Source organism: Peromyscus californicus, unplaced genomic scaffold, assembly GCF_007827085.1.
Source record: "Peromyscus californicus insignis strain IS unplaced genomic scaffold, ASM782708v3 Scaffold_4__1_contigs__length_199733344, whole genome shotgun sequence".
In the NCBI taxonomy this organism is placed as follows: domain Eukaryota; kingdom Metazoa; phylum Chordata; class Mammalia; order Rodentia; family Cricetidae; genus Peromyscus; species Peromyscus californicus.
The window spans coordinates 186,627,503-186,633,502 of record NW_026294562.1 but is presented as its reverse complement, the minus strand read 5'-3'; positions in this window follow the sequence as shown (position 1 = coordinate 186,633,502).

Here is a 6,000-nt window from a genome sequence, read left to right as displayed (position 1 = left end):
AGAGTGTGGGTAAAGAGCTACAGAGAGCCCAAAAGGGCCTGAAACTTTACCTGAGAACAGCAAAAAAGCCAAGCTTTTCAGTTACAGCTGAGCTGAGGCATCAAGGGTTTTGTCTGAGTGAGCGTCTTTGAAAAGGTGTTCCTAAGTGTCCTAATGCAAAGATCCCCTGAAGCAATGCAAACTGTTAGCACTGTATCCTCCCTTCTGAGCAAAAACCCAGAGGCAACTGGCCAGCATCTCTGAGCTGAAATGCATTTCAGGGATACTAGGGTTCCTGAAGTTGCAAACTTCCTGGAGCACAGAGCTGAGGCAGGAAGGTGCAGGACCCAGGGGAAGATTGCTAATGAACAAACAAAACTAAAGCCAGTGGGAATGGCACAGTTGTCCACTTTCCTACTGAAAGACCCCCTGAGGAGATCTTCCCTCAGGAGAGACCCCAACCCCAAGGAACACGCCGAAACCACAGATCAGATGCAAACAGCAAGAGGGTTTATTATACAGGTACCTGGGCGACAAAGTCTCTCGGAAGACTTGCCCGCCCTCCTAGAGTAAGGGGGACTTTTTATAGGTTTTCAGGTGCAGAAGCGCGGTTACAGAAGCGAGAGGCATAGTTACAGGGTTCCCATTGGTGGATTCAATTGAGGTCAGGGTGAACTCTTAAACTTCTCGGGAATTTGATGTGTGTGTGTCTGACTTGGCCTTGTGGGTGTTTTCCCAGCCCAACTGTTTATTCCCCAAGGTCGGGTAGCTAACCACAGATGTCTTATTTTGACTCAACGGTTTTTCTCCCAAGGCTGGGTGGCTGACCACAGCTCTCTTTCCCAAGGCCAGGTGGCCAGCCACAGTCATGACCTCCCTGTTTTCCCTGCCTTGCAGAATGGCATTCCTTAGGCTGAGTAAAAGCTTGCTATAAGTGGGGTCTTTCATTCCCCCATTTTCTTATGGGCCCAAAATGGAATCTTCCATTTTAGGATGGAGAATAAGGGGTCATCTCCATCTCTGACTGTCTTAGCCTCTGATATTGTTGGGTCAAGACCAAAGCCTGGACAACAGAAACCCTGTCCTTGACAAATTGGACCAATCTATTGAAGATGCATGGCCCAAATATTAAAATGAGCAGGAGGATGATTAGGGGGCCCACAGGTGAGTCTTATCTTTAGTGGGTTTGGAGAGCGTTGAATCTTCCATGTAGAAGTCTCGGTGTTCTCTGCTTCGTGGACCCAAGTCGCTATCCCGTCAACCTTGAGTGCGGTGGGAGTTGTTAACAAGACGGTGTACGGTCCCTTCCATCTCGGCTCTAGGTTCTTGGATTGATGGCGTCGAACCCAGACAGAGTCCCCAATCTCGAATGGGTGAGGCACCACCGGAAGGTTCAGTTGCTCCCGGTAGGCATCAGCCAGGGGTTTCCACACCGTCTTCTGTACCAATTGGAGGGCTTGGAGGTGCGCCTCCAGGGTTGGGCTGGGAAATATGTCATCCAGGAGTTTCTTGGTTACCACGTTAGCGGTCTCCTTCTTGGTAGGGAAGGCCTCTGTCCATCCTGAAAAGGTGTCTGTTGAAGGACCTCTGATTCGGTGGTGACGGCTACTCCGGCCCTTCTGTGAGGTCGGAGAGGTCGGAGCGGGTACCATGGGCCTCTGCCAGAATCTGGAGGCAGTTGTGCTCCTCGGATGGGTCTGGCAAGGGCATCAGGGTCGCAGGATTGAGGGAGACAACTGGTCCGAACACCACTCGGTCTGGGGGCTGTCGGACCAGAGCTTCCACCGCATGGGAGGATAACACAGTTAATGGCTGTCCCAAAGTCAGTTTCCCTGCGTCCTTGAGCAAGACAGCAATAGCGGCTATCATGCGCAGGCAAGGGGGCCAACCTGCAGCTACCGGGTCTAGTTTCTTGGATAGATAGGCTACAGGTCTCTTCCATGGCCCCAGTCTCTGTACCAGCACTCCTTTTGCAAAGCCTGAGTTCTCGTCCACGAACAGTTCAAAGGGCTTAGTTAGATCTGGTAGGCCAAGGGCTGGTGACTCGAGTAAAGTTCTCTTAATTCGTTGAAAGGCCTGCTGTTGTTCCTCTCTCTTTGCAGTAAGCACACTGGTCTTTATCAAGCGGTATCCTTCTTTAATCTCCCGTCCTAACTCTCTCTCTGCCCTGTCCCTGAGACATTACAGCGGCCAGGACTTTACTTATTTCTCTATGACGTTTCTTTCCCTTTCTTCCTGTTTCTGCCACATCCTCTCTTCCCACTCTTCGGGAGTTTTCTCTGCCTCTCTCTTATTAAACACTTTCTCTGTCTCTCTCTTATTAAACACTTTCTCTGTCTCTTTTAATAAATCTGACAAACAATCCCTCTAGTCTCTGTAACTTGGCCCTTATATCTGAACTTGACTGATAGATAAAAGACAAAATGACGCCCGGCGCCTGTCCTGGATCTTCCGGATCATATGGGGTGTACATTCTATAGGCCTCCCTAAGTCTTTCTAAGAATGTTGCCGGTGTCTCGTCCTTTCCCTGGATCACATTTCTAACCTGAGCCAAATTGGTAGGGCGTCTAGCAGCCCCCCGGAGACCCGCTAAGAGCAACTGGCGATAGAGATATAGGTGCTCCCTACCTTCTGGAGTCATGAAGTCCCAGTCCGGGCGGGTGAGGGGAAAAGCTGCATACATTAGGCAATTGGGTGGGTCACTAAAATGGACTCAATCAGGTTAGTCAGGGCAACAGGGTCCTTGGCTGGTTCGTCGCGCCTTCCTCGGAGGCGACCAGCAATTGGGGAGGGGGCTGGAGCCTCATCAGCAGGTGGGGAGGAAGCCAGCGTTGGTTCTGAGGCCGCCGCGGAAGCCGCCTTGGGGGGGGCCGCCGCGGGAGCTGCCGGGGCCGCCGCGGGGGGCCGCCGGTCCCTCTAGTCTCCGATTCCCTGGGTATGGAGGTGGATCGGCGGTGCCGTGGGGGAGGAAGCCTGGTCGTCGGCGGCGGGAAGCGCAGGCCGGGTGGGGCGGGGCCGCAGTGCTTTAGGGGAGGAAGCCTGGGGCACTGGAGGGAAGAGGAACGGCCTAACCCATGGGGGAGGTTCGGTTGCCAATAGTGATCTGGGCGGCCATGGGGGCTCGGAGTAAAAACTTTTCCCTCCACCTGTGAAATAAGACTGAGGTTAAAAGTTCCCTCGCGAGGCCATCCCACATCCATCATGACCCATTCAGCCTCGCAAAGGGTGATCTATTTTTCTTGATTACAACTCCCTCGTTGTTGGCTCGTGCCTTCACGTCTGACCAGTGGTCAAGCGTGAGGCTCAAGGGGGTGGTGACAGTCTGTCCCATGGCTGTTTCTAGGAGGAGAACGGTTAAACAGAAAATGAAGAACAGACAAAACAGAAATAAGACTAACACGCGCTGCGCGGCTTCGGTTCCAAACCGACAACACGCGCTGCGCGGCTTCGGTTCCAAACCGAAAGCAAAAACTCAGAGGGAGACTGCTGTGAGGGTCCGGACTCCTCGTCTCCGACCAACACCACGTATCCCTTGGATACGTGAGTGGCCCTGAAAAACCGTGCCCCTGAGGGGACTTCAGACACCCGTGGAACGTCTTCCAGGGTTACGGTGAGCGAAGTCCGAGCTCGTCAGCTCCTTCAGCCCCCACCGCCACAGATCATCAGATGCGCACAGACAGACAAAGACAGACAAACAATACTCAGTTAGGACAGGGACAACATAAACTGAGGCCGGCTTACCTCCTTACGGTGGGTCGGTGGTCCCAGGGAGGGGTCTCTAATCTCGGTGGGACCTCCAATGAAAGACCCCCTGAGGAGATCTTCCCTCAGGAGAGACCCCAACCCCAAGGAACACGCCGAAACCACAGATCAGATGCAAACAGCAAGAGGGTTTATTATACAGGTACCTGGGCGACAAAGTCTCTCGGAAGACTTGCGCGCCCTCCTAGGGTAAGGGGGACTTTTTATAGGTTTTCAGGTGCAGAAGCGTGGTTACAGAAGCGAGAGGCATAGTTACAGGGTTCCCATTGGTGGATTCAATTGAGGTCAGGGTGAACTCTTAAACTTCTCGGGAATTTGATGTGTGTGTCTGACTTGGCCTTGTGGGTGTTTTCCCAGCCCAACTGTTTATTCCCCAAGGTCGGGTAGCTAACCACAGATGTCTTATTTTGACTCAACGGTTTTTCTCCCAAGGCTGGGTGGCTGACCACAGCTCTCTTTCCCAAGGCCAGGTGGCCAGCCACAGTCATGACCTCCCTGTTTTCCCTGCCTTGCAGAATGGCGTTTCTTAGGCTGAGTAAAAGCTTGCTATAAGTCTACAAGTCCCAGGTTGATAGGTTCACAGCTGCAAAAGAAATCTGAGAAAAACTTTCCTATCAGAAAAAGGACCTTTCTGGGAAAACAGTAAAGCTGAACTGTGTCTGATGCAGTTGTGCTGCTGAGTCAGAACGCTGTCTGGGGAAAGAGCCCAGCCAGGGCAGAACAGAACTATCCAGGAGTAAAGCTTTCTTTTCTATTGGGAGAAAGCATCTCTTTGAGAAAAGCCTTGTTTCAACTGACTCTAAGTGAGATGAGGGAGTGTAGCCCTAAGGGCTGATTACCTCTGGTATAAGCTCTGTCCTTTAGTACCCAGACAAGCAAATACAACCCACTGGGGGACTAGGCCAGGTGAAGGCCTGATGAGGCAAAACGCCTGTCCTAATGGGAGTTTAGAAATGGCAAAAACCCTCCCTTGTTAGATTTTCAGTCTGTACGCAAACCACACAGACCCCGAAAACAGAAACGGACTAAAGCCCCTACCTTCAGTAGCAGGGAAAGCCACCACTGTAGTGTCGGTAACTGTTTCTGGGGTAGAGGGGATAAACTGAGACCAAACTGGGAACTGTCTGGGAGGAAAACTCTGAAGAAAGAGAAGGGACATATTCCTCCCCAGAAAATGCATGACCTGAAAAAGCTGCTAGAATTTGAGGCAGATTCGGGGGGAGAAAAAAAGCCCCTACCTCCAAAGGCAGCTAGCAGAGGTACTGAGCCACAGACAGATACCTGAAGCTCTGCATCTGGGGAAAGAACAAGCAAAATGAGACAGATCAGTGGGAGAAAATCTCTCTGAAGGAGCTATGGAAAAGCTCTGTTGTAAATGCTTTTGTTTTTCACTGACTGGCTAAGACAAACACAAGCCCAGAGGAAAGTCGCTATCAGAAATGCCAGTCTCAATGCCGGCTAATGAGGCAGGTGCGGTTCTGATCCGGGGCCAGTGTCAAATGAAGGAGAGACACCTGTTAAAGCCAGCTGAGGAGAGACCAGAAACCTCCCAATGTCCCATAATTGAAAATGTAAAATGCTTGTTCAAATCTCCCATTGCAAAAGCAAAAAAACTTTGTTCAAACCTCCCGGGCAAGAATTTGTAAGCAAGTCTGGTAAAAGAACCAGTTGACTCTCAGACCCAAAAAGAACTTGAGAAATGACTGATATAAGGGAAAAGATATAAAGAACTGATATAAGGGACTGATACTATTATGGACTGATATAAGGGAAATGCATTCTGGGAAAGGTAGTTTTTCTGCTAAAGATGGCGACATTGCCCTGAAACACTTGTCAGCTGAAAATACGTTCATGGTAAACTTAAAATACAGCCTTTAAAAGAATAAGGAGGAAAGTCGTCTAAGAGTTTAAGTATCAGTTCCAATGAAAAATTGAAAGGATACGGAACTAGGTGTTTCGTGGTTTGGGGCTCCATTGGTAAAATCCCTTATTTACCCTAATAGCTGTGCAAAGTTTTTGCGGCAGTTGGATGACAAAAAGCTACCTTTAAGAGCAAACAAGCCACTTTAAAATCCTTAAGAAAGCAAGAGAGAGCAGTTTATACACTGAACGTTGTCTTAGATATGAAGAAACTTATGTTGAAATTAAAAGTTCTTTGCCTTTTGAACAAACTGCCTGCAATGAGTAATTCCTTTGCAAATCTAATAAGGAGACAAACAGGCATTCAAAAAGAAATGACTGTTTTATAGATGGGAAACA